This window comes from Candoia aspera, chromosome 5 (assembly GCF_035149785.1).
Source record: "Candoia aspera isolate rCanAsp1 chromosome 5, rCanAsp1.hap2, whole genome shotgun sequence".
Taxonomy (NCBI): domain Eukaryota; kingdom Metazoa; phylum Chordata; class Lepidosauria; order Squamata; family Boidae; genus Candoia; species Candoia aspera.
The window spans coordinates 47,785,820-47,803,439 of NC_086157.1; the positions used below are offsets into that span (position 1 = coordinate 47,785,820).

The 17,620-nt window shown below is 38.4% G+C and overlaps 1 protein-coding gene and 1 non-coding gene across 2 annotated transcripts in view; one reads left to right on the forward strand and one right to left on the reverse strand.

Moving 5' to 3' along the window:
- Positions 1 to 8,405: 8,405 nt before the first annotated feature.
- On the reverse strand, positions 8,406 to 8,478 carry TRNAV-UAC (transfer RNA valine (anticodon UAC)). The gene has a single exon. It is a non-coding gene; the product is annotated as a tRNA-Val (tRNA).
- Positions 8,479 to 12,406: 3,928 nt separating this feature from the next.
- The window catches only part of PPEF1 (protein phosphatase with EF-hand domain 1), a 51,420-nt gene continuing 46,206 nt past the window's right edge, over positions 12,407 to 17,620 (forward strand). The window contains exon 1 of the mRNA XM_063305147.1: positions 12,407 to 12,781. The gene's annotated coding sequence lies outside the window, so the exon portion shown is untranslated. The remainder of the gene's footprint in view (positions 12,782 to 17,620) is intronic.

Genomic DNA, 17,620 nt, shown 5'->3' on the forward strand with positions numbered 1-17,620 from the left:
GGTGAGCAGGAGCTGGGATTAACAACGGGACCTCACCCCGCCGCGCGGTTTCGAACCGCCGACCTTCCGATCGACAGCTCAGCGGTTTAACCTGCAGCGCCACCGCGTCCCTTTCTTATACAGTACTGATATCTAAAATAGATTGATTTTTCCTTTATTACATGTCCTAGGCCATTTTGACAAATTTTATGTTAACTTTCTTTTATCAGACCAAACACTGTTCTTATATATAATGTTGCAAAGTTTTCCACAATAGCTGTTAATATCTGTAAAATGTCACTGTGTTCTATTGAGTAATATGCTCATATGAATCTTTTTAGGCAATTTTAGGTTGGTATTTAAATCTCATTTTATTTTTGGTTAGGGTTAAGGTTTATTTTGTCTGCATTGGACCTTAGACCAATGCGTTCTTTTTCCCATGATTTTCAAGAAATTGGAGTTTAGCAGAATAGTTACCAATATTTATGAAAGCATCAATGCAAAATAATTAGATATTATAAGATGCAAAAATGTTGAAGATATTCCAAAACACTTTTAATGTCAGATATCAAGCTGCAAATGTACTGCTCACTAATCATAAAGTGGCCTAGGGAACACATTTGTCAAGACTATAATAGCAGAATGAACTGAATCTTATGAGAAATGAAAGGAAGGGATGCTTTCAATCCCCATCTTTCTTACCTTCTGATATTTATTTAATAGTGTCATTCTTCAAAGAATATTGTTCTATTCTCCAAAACCATCTGAAATTAGGGAACTTTATATCAAAATTGGCCCCATTCCCCAGCCCAGCATTCAAGTTTTTAACCATAAAAGCAAAAACTATTACTTTCAAATGATGGTAGCACAAACTGAAGTGCACTTAGCAACATTAAGAATATGTTTTATTCTCAATATCCTGGAAATGAAGGAGAAATGTATAAATGAGTATGCATCTAGTCAAAGATTAAAATATAAAAATAAAATTGACCACTTTACAAATAACAGTGAAATAGTTCTCTTGTCTAATGTTGGAAGCTGTTTGTTATTTTATAAAATATGTATAACTTGATTTACCCATACAAATATCTTTAATGCATAGGATTTAAAAGTAGCATTTATTTTCCTTGCAAACTGAATTACAAGCTGCTGAATTCTAGGGAATGGAGTATCAAACTCTGCCTGTTTAGGAGAAATAATTGGGCAAAAAAAGTTGTTGGAAACCGAAGAAATCATAAATATTGTAGTAACACAAAAATACATTATTCATTCTGGACTTTCATTTCAACTATATCAAAAATATTAAAAAATCACTAGTTTTCAGGGGGGGGAAGCTAGAAAAAAGGAAAGAAAAAATAAGGCTCAGAATACCCATTTTTGCCACATGAAATATTTATTTATCACAATAATTTATATGCCACCTACTCACAGACCCTAGGTAGCTTACCATGCTGAAAGCATTAAAACATTGTGACATATAAGATCAACACATTAAAAACCATTTTGCTATCATCTGTTAAGCACCTTCCTCTCCAAAAGCCCTGAAAAAAGGACCGTCTTCTAAAGAATAAGGGTGAGGGCTGATGACAAAAGCAAGCTATTCCACAGTGAGGGAATTACCACTGAAAAGGGCATCCTCTGGGCTCCTGTTCCCTGATCTCCTAGAAAGTGGATACTTCTTGGTTAAATCATGTAAATTCCACCAGGAGTAGACCACCCCAAAGGTAATGAGGACCTGAACCATGTAAGGTTTCACAGGTAACTAACAGTATCTTGACTTGGCTTGGAAGCCTACTGTCAACTAATGTTGCTCCCATTTAGGTATTAATTTCCTAAATCAGCTGATGATGTTTCATCCAGGACCTGTAGCTGGAATGCAACCACCTTCTCAAGAACCTTACTGAAAAATCCAGTCAATAATTATCTAGGGCAGCCAAGGTGTGTGATGGCTTTTTGAGAATTTCCTCTCTCAAGGATGCATTCACTACGTTCTGTGCCCATTATGTCTCTGGCCACACATACAACCAGGAGGGCAATGTATTTAATTTACATATAGCCAAGCTCATCCTGCAGGGGACTCTGATTCTGTCACAGGCTTGAAAGAATCCTAGATATCTCACAAGATGTCATCTATGTCATTGCATTAGGTCCTGCTCAACTGGCATCCAATTCAGAGTGAATTTGAGTGACTTTGTTCTCCAAGTGCCTGGCGAATTGCCCAAGTTGGCCAGGAGGATCTTCCAGACCCAAAATACCCAATAGGGAATGGGTCATCTTAAACATTGTCTAATCAAACATAGTCTTAACGTACTATTAGAGCTCTCTATTTCTTCTGTTTCTCTATTTGCAAGTACTCCTGAGAACTGAAGATTCATCTTTCCTATATTTTACATATCAGTTTATTTATTGATCTGATATGAAGGAGGAAATCTACCATGTTTATTTTTTTTCCCACACCTTGAGCAAATCCCTGATGGGTCCTATGCAAAACACATAGATGTCACATAGATGTAGATATTAGCTGATGTTTTTCTTTCATTTATTATTTTAAAAGTTTTTTAGTTATTTAGTTCTTTTAAAGTATTTTAAAGTTTTAAATATCACATAGGGCTAGAACCAGAGGCACCTTAAAGTGGTTCATCCATTAATGCTTTCAGTATATAACTTTGATCTAATAAGTCCCTTGGCATATGCACCAAAAATAAATGAAAAGGCTCATCTACATAAATACTATATGATTATATTTAATATTCTCCAGATATAGTGTTAGGGATGAAAATATATATTATATAATTCAAGACATATACACACACTTTCCTATTTATGTAAATTCACTCAAAAGCGTATCTGTAGCTTTTGCATATTAATTTTTTTTCTTTAACTTGTCCATTCCCTCATTATTTAGGTAATGATGGGACTTAATCCAACACATCTCAAAAGCACAAATGCTAGTGGGCAGGCTTGGCATTTGGGCACAACAACAGCACACCAATATTCCTACAAAATGTAAAAATTGCATTCCAAGTTATTGTGGTTTTTAATTACCTTCAGACCAAAGTTTTCATAGTCCCGAATGCAATATCCACTATTCTTCCATATAGTAGTTTTTCTCAACCTTAGCAACTTTAAGATATGTGGACTTCAACTCCCAGAATTTCCCAGCCAGCCATGCTCGCTGAGGAATTCTGGGAGTTGAAGTCCACATATCTTAAAGTTGCTAAGGTTGAGAAAAACTGCTATAGCACAATAAGATGATAGGCATACAAGAATAAATCAAAGGAGATAATTAAGAAACGAGCTCCTCCTTGATCTGCATGCCAAATTGAACAGAATGTATGAGTAGGTAACTACAAAGAACAAGAGAATTGCCTCCAGCTTATGTAAATAACCTGACAGGACTTGCTGAGATGCAGAGTTAATAAAGGGAATAGAAAAACTATTGCATTGCTATAATAAAAGAGGAGTATGCCAATAAACAATTAAAATATGGGATTTTTTTTAGCTATGATTGATGAGTGAAGACATGATTAGATATCAGGACCCAGAATTATCATTTGCAAATTCCTCCAAACAGCCAAACACAGTATTGCTAGAGTTACACAAAAGTAAAAAAAGCACCAGAATAAGCTTTGGGAAAAAAATTCCCAAAATGTTTTGACAGAAGATGGCATTTATTTACAGACAAAAGGTTTTGTAATAACGAACACAAAGAAAAAAATTGTTAAGACATCAGATCATTAAGGAACAGAATGTTTAGAGACTGGAACTAAGAGTTTATTTCTGTTTCTGTATGCATATTTATATTTAATGCATCTGCACTAAAGAAAAGTGCATCTTAAATAATAAAATAAACATGTGAATTTCCACTATATGACATCTAAATGGATTTCTAGAGCCCCTGTGTTGGTGCTGCTCAGCACTAGTAGCCTTGGAACAAGATACATAAAAGCTTTGGTAAATGTCAGTATTGCACAAAAGGGTGAATTAACGTCAGGAAGTGCTCCAAAATTGAAATGTTTAATTTCTTTAGTATGGAGCTTTAAAAATTAATTCCACCTTCTATATGTACATGATTGGTTTTCTTAAATATGGCCTGAAGCTGTCTGCAATATCCCTTAAAAATACATAAAACAGAATGCTATTGGTTTTACGGATCCCTGCCAGCCTTTTGTGAAAGATAAATGTATAATTACTCTGATAGCTGAAAATGTAAATGATCTGGAAGCTCTATAATAAATGTCAAGGAACACAGTAAAATAATAGGACTAATATTAAATATAAAGAAGAAAGACCAAAGTAACATCAACAGGCACAACAATCAACCTTAGAATTGACAATTAAAATATCGAAGTAGTAGATAGCTTCAGTCTTTTAGGATTATCAAAAGTAAAGGAACCAGCAATTAAGAAATTCACCACAAACAACACTTGGTAGGTTATTAATGAAGGCCTTGGAAAACAGCATATTCAGATGCTGTGACTTATGTCTATACCTATAAAGATCAGAAATGTGAAGGCTATTTTTTTGGCCTGTGACACTCTGTTGAAGCAAACACTGGGCTCTGAAGAAGCAGGATAGAAAGGACACAACATGGAAAGACCTAGCTCTCTTGAGAAATCTATAATTCTGAGAAAGGAAGAAAAGAAGATGACCAGCAGCAAGGTGAATGGACTAATAATCACTAGCCTTTGTGGTGGTGGATTCTGCATATAATCTTAAAAGCAGTCATATTCTTTGAGAGATTAAGCATTGCTTTCAGCGCTAAGCAGTTTCTGACAAGGTATAAAACTATTATTTACAAATACACCTCACTATTGTATGCATTTTATTCAATCTCAGCAATTCTTTGGATCATATATTTTGCCAACATCCTCATCTTTCCATCAAATTTTAAAAAATGCCTACTCATATATGGTTACTTTACAAAACACACTTAAAAATGAGAATTCCAAGGAAGTAAAAAGAAACTCATATGGTCATAAATAGTAAATGACAATCAGTGACTAGTAAAAATAACACTACATGATAGAATAGATTCTGTATTGCTTACCTTCATACCAGAAAAGACATAGAACCATTTTTCCTAGCTGGAAATACATATTTGCTTTATTTCACCTTCAGCAGTACCTGCTCAGTGAGTGGTATAGCTTTCTGAAAAGGAGAAAGATTAACTTAAACACAGCCCCATTAAGCACCTTATCCGTGTTATCTCTCAGAGGTTTAATTTATAGTAAGCCACGTTCATTTTTGAAGGAATTACCAGTGGTAATGCTCTTTAAAACGATCTAAACATAGACATGCAAATATATTGTATTAATGTACTACAAAAACAGAGTTATTTTTTTAGCTTTATTTTAATCTTTCTTGATGTCTTTTTCTTAATGAAGACTGCTATATATATGATTAAAAAAAACAACTGAAATGACCATAGTTGAGAAATCTAGTGGATTCATATGAAACTACAGTAAAGACAGATTCCATCTGGCACAGGTTAGCAGTTAATATACTTTAAGAAAAGATGTATCTTCAAGCACCTATTTGATGGTAGCTGATGTGAAGAAAGCTATACGGAGGTGGAAGTGGCTAGTACTTCAATGAGAAACCACCGGGAAACCCAAGGCTGGAGGCTAGAGTGGAAGTTGAGAAAAATTCCAAAAGAAAGCACTACTTTGGTGGTGTTACCAAGTAACTATATCGACACATAAGTCAAGCTTAATTAAGGGCATCTTTGCCTTAACCTTATATTCAGACACCATATATCAGCTATCCATCAGGCTGGAAAAGACTACATGTACATACAACTGCTATATAGAGAACTGAACCCTTTCTTACCAATTATCTGTTTCATTAAACTATTATTTGTGTTCTGCCCCAAGTCCCTGGCGCTCTTCTGCATATCACTCCATTCCTTTCAGTCAAGCCTCCTGTACTGAGCATCAATTGACCTGTTCATGTTAATGGCTGTAACCATCTACTTCAGAGGCACATACAGTAACCCCTGCAGTCCTCTGGCACTTAGCCAGAGATCCAGGAGACCAGCGGTCCTGGGAATCTTCCATTAGAAAATGTGATTGCCTCTGGTTTGAACAGAAAGGAGCTCCATTTCTACTGTATCATGAATCAACCACCTAATTAGTTTGCCCTTGCTTTGAAACAATAAACTTATTTTGGACCAAAAAACCCTTGGAATGGTGTGAGTCAAACTGCATGTTAAATGGCACTCAAATATATATTTCTCATTAAACATAGGACAACTTGTTTAATAATGGTTTATTATAAACTGCAGTTGATGCATATTAAGATATGATTTATAAGCCATGGTGGCTAGGTGCATCTCACCCCAAGCAAAAAATAAACATTTAAGAATGACTTTAACATCTGAATAACAATATATAGGGGCAACCAACTTAGTAGGCTTATTTACATGCAAAAAGTTCTGATGTAAACATTTCAGCAAGCAAAATGTGATCGAAATTAAAAGTGAAATCAGGCTGAGCAACCAAATCTGATTGGAAGGCTGTGTTTATCACAGTAGTGCATGTTTACCCAAAAAGCAGCTTCAGGGTACCAAGAACAACCAGTTGGTCAATTCCAGGGCCCATGATGAGTGACTGCTCCCTTGTGATCATTACCTGCAAGGCGAAACTGATGTTTCAGGCACAGGATGCAAGCAAGGGATGGATTAGGAGAAAAAAAATTAATCCCTGCTCTGCAAATCTGAGAGAAGTAGAATGGGAAGACAAGGGTTCAGGTGGATAGAAGGGATTGAAGAGATCACCAGAATGTCCTTTGGGAAATTGCTGGAGACCAGGCAACCAGGTAACTCTTTGTCCATTCAGTCAGCAATTGACTGGATGACCCCTAAGCTTCCCTACAACAGGGGGTCTCTCCAATACAAGAGAATGTATGCAGCTCGGGGTTAAACTGTGGAGTCCTTGGTGCTCTCGAGCTTGGTTGTTGCTTGCAGTTTTCATTACCCAGCTAGGTAACATCATCAGTGCATTGTCATGACACTGATGCTGTTACCTATAATGAAACGTCTGCAAGCAAACAACCAAGTACAGAGAGCATCAAGGACTCCACAGGGGGTCTCCATTCCCTCCTGTAAAGCGTAGAACTGTAGCCTCTTTCAGCGTGAAGGGAAAAGCCCATGTAGTGATCTGCGGAAATCTGTTTCCCACCTCCACATTTTAAATACTGCATTCCTTCTAGAAATGCCGGGGAAAGCCCCATCTTCCTATCGCCTTCTTTGCTCTGAGGGATAAGAAGCCGCGAAAGCGACGCGGCGCGCGAACTCCCCCGCCCCGGCCCCCCGTCGAAATTTCTGGGCACGAAGCCTGGGTGCATGGGCGCCAGCGGGCGTGGGCGCGCGAGGGAACCGTCGCCGTCCTCGCTCCCGCCCGGCGAGCCGCAATTTCTCTCGCGCGTGTTCCGGGGAGAGCATCTGCTTGCGCCGCGCCCGGCTCGCTCACCAGTCAGCAGGCACTTTCTGTTGTGCTTCGTGCACGCCTTAAAGCGCCCACCCACCCCACGCCACCCCACCCCACGACGAAGCTCCCTTCCATTCTGCGATACGCTTAGAGCGAAGGACTGGTAGCATTGCAGTTTCGCACGTTGTAGTTGCAATGCATTTGCGCGTCCAGAGAGGCAAACCCGGGAGGGAAGGCGAGAGGGCGATCGCCATTCAGTGCACGGGTTGCTCCGCCATCGGGCCTTCTCGACCTGTAAATTCTCCCCCGACCTGCTTTCCCTTGACTCGGCGCCCGGCCGTCTCTGTAACCGTCTGCCTGAAAGGGAGACGCGAGTGGTGGTGAAAAGATCTTCCGTTTTTTATTACATCGCCCCTTCCTGTGAGCAGCAGCGGAGAATCAACGCTTTGGCCGGGAATCAGCAGACCCCAAACCTCGATGCAATGGGGCAGCCGTAGTTAAAAACAGCACTAGTTAAATTTGCCTATGAGCATATGCAGAGTTCCCTCCGTGCCACTGCTGGCTTCGAGCTCTGACTGGTTTGTACTTAAATTTCGAATGAGTGATCATTCGCTGCTTCGATTGCAAATATTTAAGGAAAGGCGGTGCTGGATGGCAGGATTTCTAGAGGGGTAGCCCCGTTTTGATCCGTTGCCGTAAAGATCAACCATTTTACGAATCAGATTTCAGGATCCGGGACAATTGTTGACGGTGCTGAACATCTCGGAGGTTGATAAACCGAGTAACCTGTGTGTGATTAAGCGAGCAAAATATTCGATCCCGATGGGCGGCGCCGTGACGGTCCCGTGATCACCTATGTAGTTAATTTGAGACGGTGCTGTTTGTTATAAGCTTATTTAGAAATGGAATTCGTATAAGGTCATGAACTGTGAAATGTAGCTTTTAGAAGTAAGAATTGAGGTGCATAAAATGGGGACTTGGGAAAGAAAAAACTGGTGGTTCCACTGGGGCTCGAACCCAGGACCTTCTGCGTGTAAAGCAGACGTGATAACCACTACACTATGGAACCTGCATGGGCAATGGCGCTGCTATAAGCATACTTGATCTATATTTCAAATGCTTCCTAGCTGGATGCATGAGGCAACACGCTCCACTTTTTCGCTAGTGTAAGTGGCGACAAGTCTTAATAAAACTAAATGGGAGAAAGGTTACATTTTCCATGGAAGTCAAGAGTTACTCGATTTCAAATTAGTGCAGGATTTAAAAAAAAAAAACGTACACAGATCCAAACGTAGCTTTTCCATAGGAAATCTGTTTCCCCCCCCCCCCATCCTGCCTTTCGCTGCAAAGACAAAAAATTTACACGGAAGGGCTGGCATGAGAAGTTCAGGTATTGTTTTTGTACTTACATCCAGTACCCTGAATACATTTATCCTTTGTCAGAAATACGCCATGTACTGTAGGTCAAGAGCTCTTGGTAAGTCCACACCCTCAGTAATATCTGTTTTTCCTGGTATTACCATGTTTCCAGCAAAGAAAAGCCGTAGTTGTCACATTAGCCAAAAATATTTAAGGGTAATACACCTTTGGGGTGATATATAATTTAATAAATTTAATATTGCATTGCATTACTTTACATTACAAGTTTAATATAAATAATAAATATAATAATCATTTACTTATACTAAACTTGTCATTTCACTAATTAATGGCATATCTTGGTATGTAGTTTACCATAAAGCATACCGTTAAAAGACAGGGATATAAAAAACAATTTAAAATAGCAAAGACAAACACTGAAATCCTGCCTTTAAAAGGCCTATTAAAAAGCTAACCGAAAGTTGGGCCCCTCAAGTCAATAGGGAAGACATTCAAAACACCTCTGCCGGCTAGGATGAAGGCTTGCTGCAAGGTAACTGAAGACATTCACTTCTGTTTTTATGTCACCCATCAGAAAACTTCTAAGGAAGTTTTCTGAGGAAGCTGAAAAGTATCAAATAAAGTTCACAGAGGCTATGCTCCTTTTGTACAGGCAGCGTAATAAGTTGGACAACCAGTTTGAGTATGGTGGGGGCAAAATAACTCATGGTGAGTGGAGTGAAGAAGTAGCCCAAGGCATAAGGTTATTGCAGACAGGGCCATTTACAGCCAGTCCTTTGGGCTATGGTTTCCATCTCTAGACTATAAACATCTGGGCTATTACTAGATGGCAGGAAAGAGTTTAAGTTCATACTTGTGTGTTGGGTCACCAAGGCACTGAATGTTCTTGATAAGGGTATGTATTTACCATTGCATGCCGATAGGTGTTGACCTACAGGGCTTGTTAACACGCATTACTCCCGTCCTTGAGTCAGCAAAAAATACGTTGACTTGAACTGTGTGTTAACTGTGTTGAAAAATGGCTGAACTTTAATATGCCTCTGCTGTCCTTACAGCTGTAATGCAGGACAGCTTCAGTGCAGCAATTGGTGAAGTCCCTGGTCTCCTTTCCCCTTTCCCCCAGCATCACCTGGTGGGGGAAAAAAACAACTACCAATCACTCTCTATAATGTGTGATAGAGTTGGAGAAATGAGGTGTGCCTGAGGGAGAGTTTAGCCACATTTCAGGCTAAAATCCTGTGAATGTTTGACACAGGAATGATAGTCTTCCAGAAGATTGGTGTTTCTGTGGCCAAAAATATCCTAGCTAATAGGTCTGTGCAGCGGAGTAGGATGCAAGGTAGAAAAAGGACTAAACTTGCAGGCACATCGACAAAGCAGGCACATCCTGCTTTATTCTGCCTCCTTCTCTGACCTAGGACATGGCTACTGCATCTCTCTATCTTTCTTTCTCTCTTTTTTTTACATGGAAATACCAGTCTTCAAGAAGATCAATAGACCCAAGCTTAGGACAAGGCAGGAGATAAGAAACAGACAGAAGTCCTGTCAATTTCCCACTGCTCTCATAAATCCCAAATCAATAAATGCTGCACAGAGTTGCCAGCAGCACCTGAATTTCCTGAGGCACAATACTGTTCAAGAGTATTCAGAAACTATATTTAGTCCAAAATGCAGAGGCCTGCATACGTTTGGACTTTCAGAGTTGGCAGTATATAGCACAGGTTTTGTTGATTCTGCACTGGTTTTCAATAAGTTTATGAAAACCTATTAAATTGGACTATTTAGGGCCAATTTAAGGTGCTGTTTTAGACCAGTAAAGCACTTCATGGCTTGACAACCACATATTCTGTTGTCTACCTCTGCTTAAATTTAAGGTTCCTTCTGGAGATTGTAATAACCCTGATCAAAATTACTAGTGAAAAATTGCTGCTGACTAAACCAGAGGGAGTAAGTTAAGTTCACAAACCTAATAACTTTACTATTTCAGAAATTCCACAAATGCATATGGGTAGCTGAGAGAAGGAAGAACGTAAACTTCACCTACTATCCTTTCATGTGGCTCCCCTGACATGCTACTGTACCTATGGGTGATAGCTGGAGTCTGGAAAATAGATGGGAGAGAATCTGATGAAGTGTTTTCTCACACAGAGTCTCTCATTGGAAGGAGAAAGTCGAAATGATCTAAGAGGCCTGAAGGAAGTTGTTGAGTTGAGTTGAGGTTTAAAATGGATAGAAAGAAGGAAAAATGGCTAGGAAACAAAGATGGACATAGGCAGTCTTGGACTGTTGAAGACATGTAGGTTCTGCCAAAGAGATGAAGGTTCCAGAAGGAGTCAAAACTAATCAAGACCACAAAGAGGAACCAGCTTATAGATTGCTTTGCAAGAAGATGATGCAGAGTGGGATCTGTCTACCTTGCACAGATATCCAGAGGGAGAATAGAATCCAAAGACACAAGAAAGAAAATCCAGATTTTGTTAACCATGAGATGTTGCCTGCTAAGTTTTAACTGGAGCCCTTAATTAACTCTTTGGGGAACTTATTAACAGCTCTATTTTAGGGTAGGCATGCTGTCCTTTTAGCAAAAGCAATACTGTTGCCAGCAGAGAGTTCAAATAAATATTTAACTGTAATAGTAAAGCAAATATTTAAGTATAATTCTATATTGTATTTCTTTTATTGTATTTTATTGTTAATGTTGTACAAGCTGCAGCTTTACTTTTCTACACTGCTTAGTTGTCCAGACTAAAGAAGTTTATACATTCATAAATACAATAGTTAATCTTTCAGTTGTAGAGCCGTTGGTTCAAAACGTTATTTGTTCATTCTAACCTCCTTTGAAGGCAAACAGAAGAGGGAGAGGAGAACAGTAGATCTATACACATTAGCTGAATTCCACTTGCTTAGTTATCTGACTGAAATAAACAAGCTTTTATAATTTGGGAGTTGCACTAATTAGCAGTTGGATTCCAGGTTTTATTTATTTATTTTCTATCCCACCTTTATTATTTTTATAAATAACTCAAGGTAGCGAACATACCTAATACTCCTTCCTTCTCCTATTTTCCGCACAACAACAGCCCTGTGAGGTGAGTTGGGCTGAGAGAGAGGGACTGGCCCAAGGTCCCCAGCTTGCTTTCATGCCTAACGCAGGACTAGAACTCTCAGTCTCCTGGTTTCTAAACCTACATGGCTCAGGATCTGGATATCTGGGACTACTTGCTTCCCAACATGCTTTCTATCCACCCAATTAGATTTGGAAGGAAGAGTTCACTTTGGGCCCGTATTCTAAAAGGGTGTTAACATCAAAAGCCATGAACACAGCCTTTTTCTATTGCTTCTCCTTCCCAGGAACAGCATTCCCTTCAGAATCAGATGAGCGCCAAGGCTCTTTGTATGTAGTAGGACAATTTAGACCTGCCTTTGCTTTGAGACTCTGCTATTCTTGCTTGCATCAGGCTAAGATAGCATTCCCCCCTGGACAATAGACTTTCTCTGATGTTTACTTTGCTAATGCTGGTGTTTCTTTCCATAACCAAGCCTCATCTCATACTTCAGCTTATTCCATGGTTTTGACAATGCCTGATTGTGCAGAATCATAGTATCAATGGCCGTTGCTGAGGGAAAAAGACCATGTGGCTTTTCATAGGAAGCAAACCTCTCTGAGATTCAGCAAGCTTGGTCACAAGAGAGGTCCAATTCATCACTGTGCCTGGCTGCCTGAGCTGCTCTTCCTATCCGTAGTACAGAGCCCTTGTTTCAGGCTGGATGAAGGAAAGGCGTTGTTTGCCCAGTCTATTCATTTCTACTACGTGGAATCTGGAAAATCTTCTATCTATATAAATGCAAAAAGGCTGAAAATATGACCCACTGAGGAGGCAATTGAAGTATCTATTGATTTTATGCCGTATTCCATGCATTCTGCCTGGGAAGAAGATTTGTTTCTAAAACACTTCAGTAAACCTCTTTGCTGATGCATTGAAAGAAAGCAGGTAATTTCTTTGTGTGCTTTTGGGGGGGCAAATATCTGTTAATGTTTGCTTTTGTGTGAAGGTGGATGGGTTTTATTTTTCAAAACAAATCAGCCTCTGTTAAGAGAAGAAGTACACAATCCAACAAACTGTGATGCTAAACATCATTCCTTGAAACTAAACCCTTTTGCTGTAACTGCAATTTGTGGCTAAATAAATATATTTGTGGGGTATGATTTGGATCAAGAGAAATCCTGATTGAGGACGGTGGTGATGGAAGAGGTGATTATTGCTGCTTTTAATAGGATCTTAAAATTAAGAGTCATTTGTTAATTATCCCAAATCTGAGATTTCTTTGTATGTATGGATACTATTAGGTTATATATTCAGGTGCACATGCAGGGGCTTTCCTGCCCAGTCAGGCCCACAGAATGCTGTATATTTTGTGACTGTGTTCTGTGGTAACAGCTGCTGCTCGTAATAGCACAGTGCAGAGGTTGTGAAGGCAAGTACACCTGCCAGAATGTCCTCTTGTTTACCACCATTAAAGATACACACCTTCTTCTCTATTGCATCTGATCATCCTACTCGGGATATCAGCCTTGCAATGCAATACTGCCACTTTCACTTTTTCTTTGAAATCTGACAATTTTGATTCTCATTCCAAACTCTAGAATTCTAGAACTATTGTTAAAGGGATGGTTGGATCCTTGACATAATTCCGTCAAGGCAAATGGTTGGTAGTTTTTCATGTCTTACACATTAATCTCTTCTTAAAAACAAAACAAGCTTCATTGAATTTTTAATTCTAGCCTTTCTGAGGAAAAAATGACATTTATTAGAACAATTATTTTTAAGTCATCTCTTCTCAAAATTGGTGGCATATTTTTCCTTGCTTCAAGATAAAATGCAATTTGAATTCTCATATTTTCTAAATATGAATACAGTATCAGTAGAATAATGTACCTCCAGCTTTGCATTTAATTTGCTTTTATTTCAAAGTTCGTTATGCTTGCTCTCAGGAGCCTCCTCAGGCATGGTCAAAAAAAGTCAAGATGGTGCCCATGTTGGTGAGATAAAAGTCCTGCCTTTTTACATGTGTCACATATTTTAAAAAGGGGGTGCGCAGGGCTTAAACTGTGGGACTACAGTCACCGTCTTGAAGTTTTTGTTCCTCTTCGAATGCTACTGTTTACTGTCATCATCTTCACAGTGAATATCCTTACTCATTTCTAAACTGAGAAATCCTGGAATCGTGGCTTGCATGACCACTTCCATCCTCTTCTGCCCTCACGCTATTTGAGTAGTTGCAGATGAGTTGAATCCCGTACGGAATTCTCTGTAGGAATAATGGAACTACTGCACATGCTTTATTCCTACTTTATTTGTAAAGTAAAGTAAATTGTGTAATATACCCTGCGAAGCAGCTCCAGCCACAGCAGCTGCACCTCCCAATGACCCTACAATGAAACTTTGCTCAATTCTCACCAGAGTTTTAACCCAGTTCCACCATTCCCAGGGCCTCCTATGAACCTCAGTTTTTAGAGAAGCTTTATAATTTGATAGAGGTAGCAACCGAAACTCTCCCCATAACCTGAGTCTGATCCCATCAGAAGCTGGATTCTCAGGTAGCCGGCTCAGGTCAACTCCGCCTTCCACCCTTCTGAGGACGGTAAAATGAATACCCAGCTTGCTGAGGAAGGTGACGACTGGGGAAGGCAATGGCAAACCACCCTGCTATAGTCTGCCCAGAACATTTTGTGAAAGCAGCGTCCCCCCAAAGGGTCAGCCATGACTCGGTGCTTGCACAGGGGACCTTTCACCTTCACAGACAAAATATATGTGCATACAGAGGTGAATGCTTGACTATTCTCGGAAAGCTGTACTAGGCTAAGGCAATCCTGAGCTACTGAATCAGACTTAAGTTATTATTATGCTATGGTGAAAGGTGAAAGGTCCCCTATACTGTGGAGAAAATCTATCTACACTAAGAGTTGACAACAATCTGATGGCACATAATAATAAAAAAATCAATAGAGTACTGTGGCAAGATGAAATGGCTATTCTTCTGCCTTGCACATACCAAAACCCAGTTCTAAACATGCTTTGTTAGAAGTAAACTTCACTTAATTTGATGAGATCTATCCTATAAATTATGGCATAGAATTCAGCCTCAATATTTTTTCTTGCCTTAGATATTAATTCATTTTCTTTGTTTCCTTTCTTCCCAGATAACCTCAAATCATTGCCTCCCAACCCTGAAAAAATCTGTTTTTTCCACTCAATAAATAAATAAATAAATAAATTATACAATTGTTAATTATGCAATTTGGCCTCTCCCTTTGTTTTAAGCCATGAAGCCTAATCCTGCTGGCTTCTTTCTCACCACTGAAAACCATGGATTTTCTACCCTCTATCAATCATGCAGTTTCCTCTGCTATTGACATATTTCCCTACAGCCATAGTCTGTCTATTTAGTTCTCAAATATTGCTGGAGAGAAAAGTGTATCTCAAAATCATTACAGAATCTTCTAGTCACAAAAATTTAAATATCCTTATTGATTAAAATTGCACATATGCAACGTATGTAATTTAGGATTATTTTTGCTGTTTTGTCTTTAAGAAGGTAGTCAGTTTGGAATGGGGTCACAGTTTTAGAGGAGCTTTGTTGAATTTTTATTTACAATAAAGTTATTTGGGGAGTTCTTATATTAATGTACATATATAATTCATTCAAGTAAAAGAATTCTACCAAGCTCAATATACTTGTAAAACATATATTAGCACTAATATGACTAGAATTTTATGACTAAAATTATTTTTGTTAGAAATTAATTAGAAAATAATTTAGTTAGAAATGGATAGCTAAAATCAGTTGAAGTTATTTTAAAAACAGTCCACAATAATTTAATATCCAGAGAGAGAATGAGACAGGGAGAATTTTAAACTATTAATTTTATTTATGTATTTATTTAAATTTAAATTTTATTTAAATTTTAAAGCTATCATTTTATAAGCATAACATTGTAGTGATTGACTTGCAAATGCTTAGCTGCTGAGCAACCTTATTATTTGTTGACAGTAAGAAAAACTCAGAATGGCAGGTGGGCATTATTTCTAAAGTAATACTTGCTGAGTACTTTCACATTTCTTCTCTGTACTTTTAAATTCAAAAGTCAACAACCAACTGATTTTAGACATGCTTATGCCACTGATTTTAATTTGCAGAAATGTTGCACAGACCATCAGTAGAAACCATGATGATGTCACGCCTATCATAATGTAATTACACCTCATGGCATCATTGTGCCAATGCTATAAAATATGTAATTTGTATTAATCATGACATATTTGTATAATTTACATCATTTACAAGTTACATTGTGATGCACATGATGTCACCTGTTCCTTGCTCCCTGTGGACTACCATGTATGCTCTTTGTTGGTACGTTTAAGACTGTTAAGATCAAATTAGATTTCTGTAAAAATTATGATTATCATAGTAATAAAATTATGACTAGTAGATGCTACTGTGGTCAGGTTGCTCTAATTTCTGTCAAGTAAGTTGGTATAATCAGAAAAAATAGTAATTAAATGTTGATTACCTCGATGTCAGTTTTAGAAGAATTTTTTGAATATAATATAAACATATATATATTCAGTTGGAGACAATTCAAATATGACTTGCATCCTGCTAATGTCATCTTCCTACAATCTGGTTTAGTTGCAGCTGCCTTTCAAAGTTAGGCAGAAACTTCCATTTATCCAAAATATAGTTGCTATGTTACTAACAGAACCAGCCAAAAGTAACATCATGCCAGTTATAAAACAATTGTGCTTGTTGTCTTCTGTTCCAAGCACAGTTCAAAATCCTAAGGACTTGGAGCCTGAGTAACTGAAGGTTGCCCTTCTCCATTCATGCACTGAGACTACATTTAAAGAATCTTCTTCAGATGCTTCTTCTGAATGTGAATAAGGAGGTGGTCTTTCCAGATGGCCTTTAGGACATCCTATCAAGGAAAGTTTGCTTGGTGCCTGTGCATCAATTTATTTGTTTATTTGATTGACTGATTGATGTTATTGGAACACCAAAACAAACATACTGAAAAACAGTAACAGACATTGCAGATAAATGAATGTTACAGACAAATGCTTACTTAAAAAGGTATCAAAGTTACCAAAATCACTAAAACAATTGACAACAATGGGAATTGTAACACGTTTAGTGACTCTTCTGGAGTTACCTCTTGTTCTGAGCAAAGTAGTGAGAGAATAGAAGTTGTTACTAGATCGACTCACCACACTCTAAGGTGGAGTAGTGCAGAAGCATCCTTTTTCTTCTGGCAAGGAGGGGCAAAGTCTCTATTGTTTCAAGGCAGACCAGCTCTCTCAGGACCAAGTGAAAGTTGATAGTCCATATTTTCAATCTCTGATGATGCCTGTCTTCCATGGGATGTAAAACTGTCCTACACACATAGGGAGGCTACAAATAATGTAATATTTCAAGTGGCAAAGCTGCATGGGGTTCTCATGGAAATTAGGATAGGCTCCAGTTTCAGCAGGAATTCAGTATGTATCAGGGCACTCAACAACAAAGCTCTCAAATTGAGATTGGACCACCACTACAGAGCATATGGTAAGCTGGGACAATAATAAATCTGCTATATGCAGGGTTTTTAGGTACTAGACAATGATTCTCTTAAAATATGATTTGAATTGAGGTTCTTGCTGAGGCTAGTTTTGTTTTTGGAGGAGATTGAATTTTTTTGTCCTGGCCAATGGTTAATACATTTTTAGTCACTTCAGCATTTGAGAGCTCATGACAGCATGTTCCTTATTTCTGGTATTTCAATATATGTT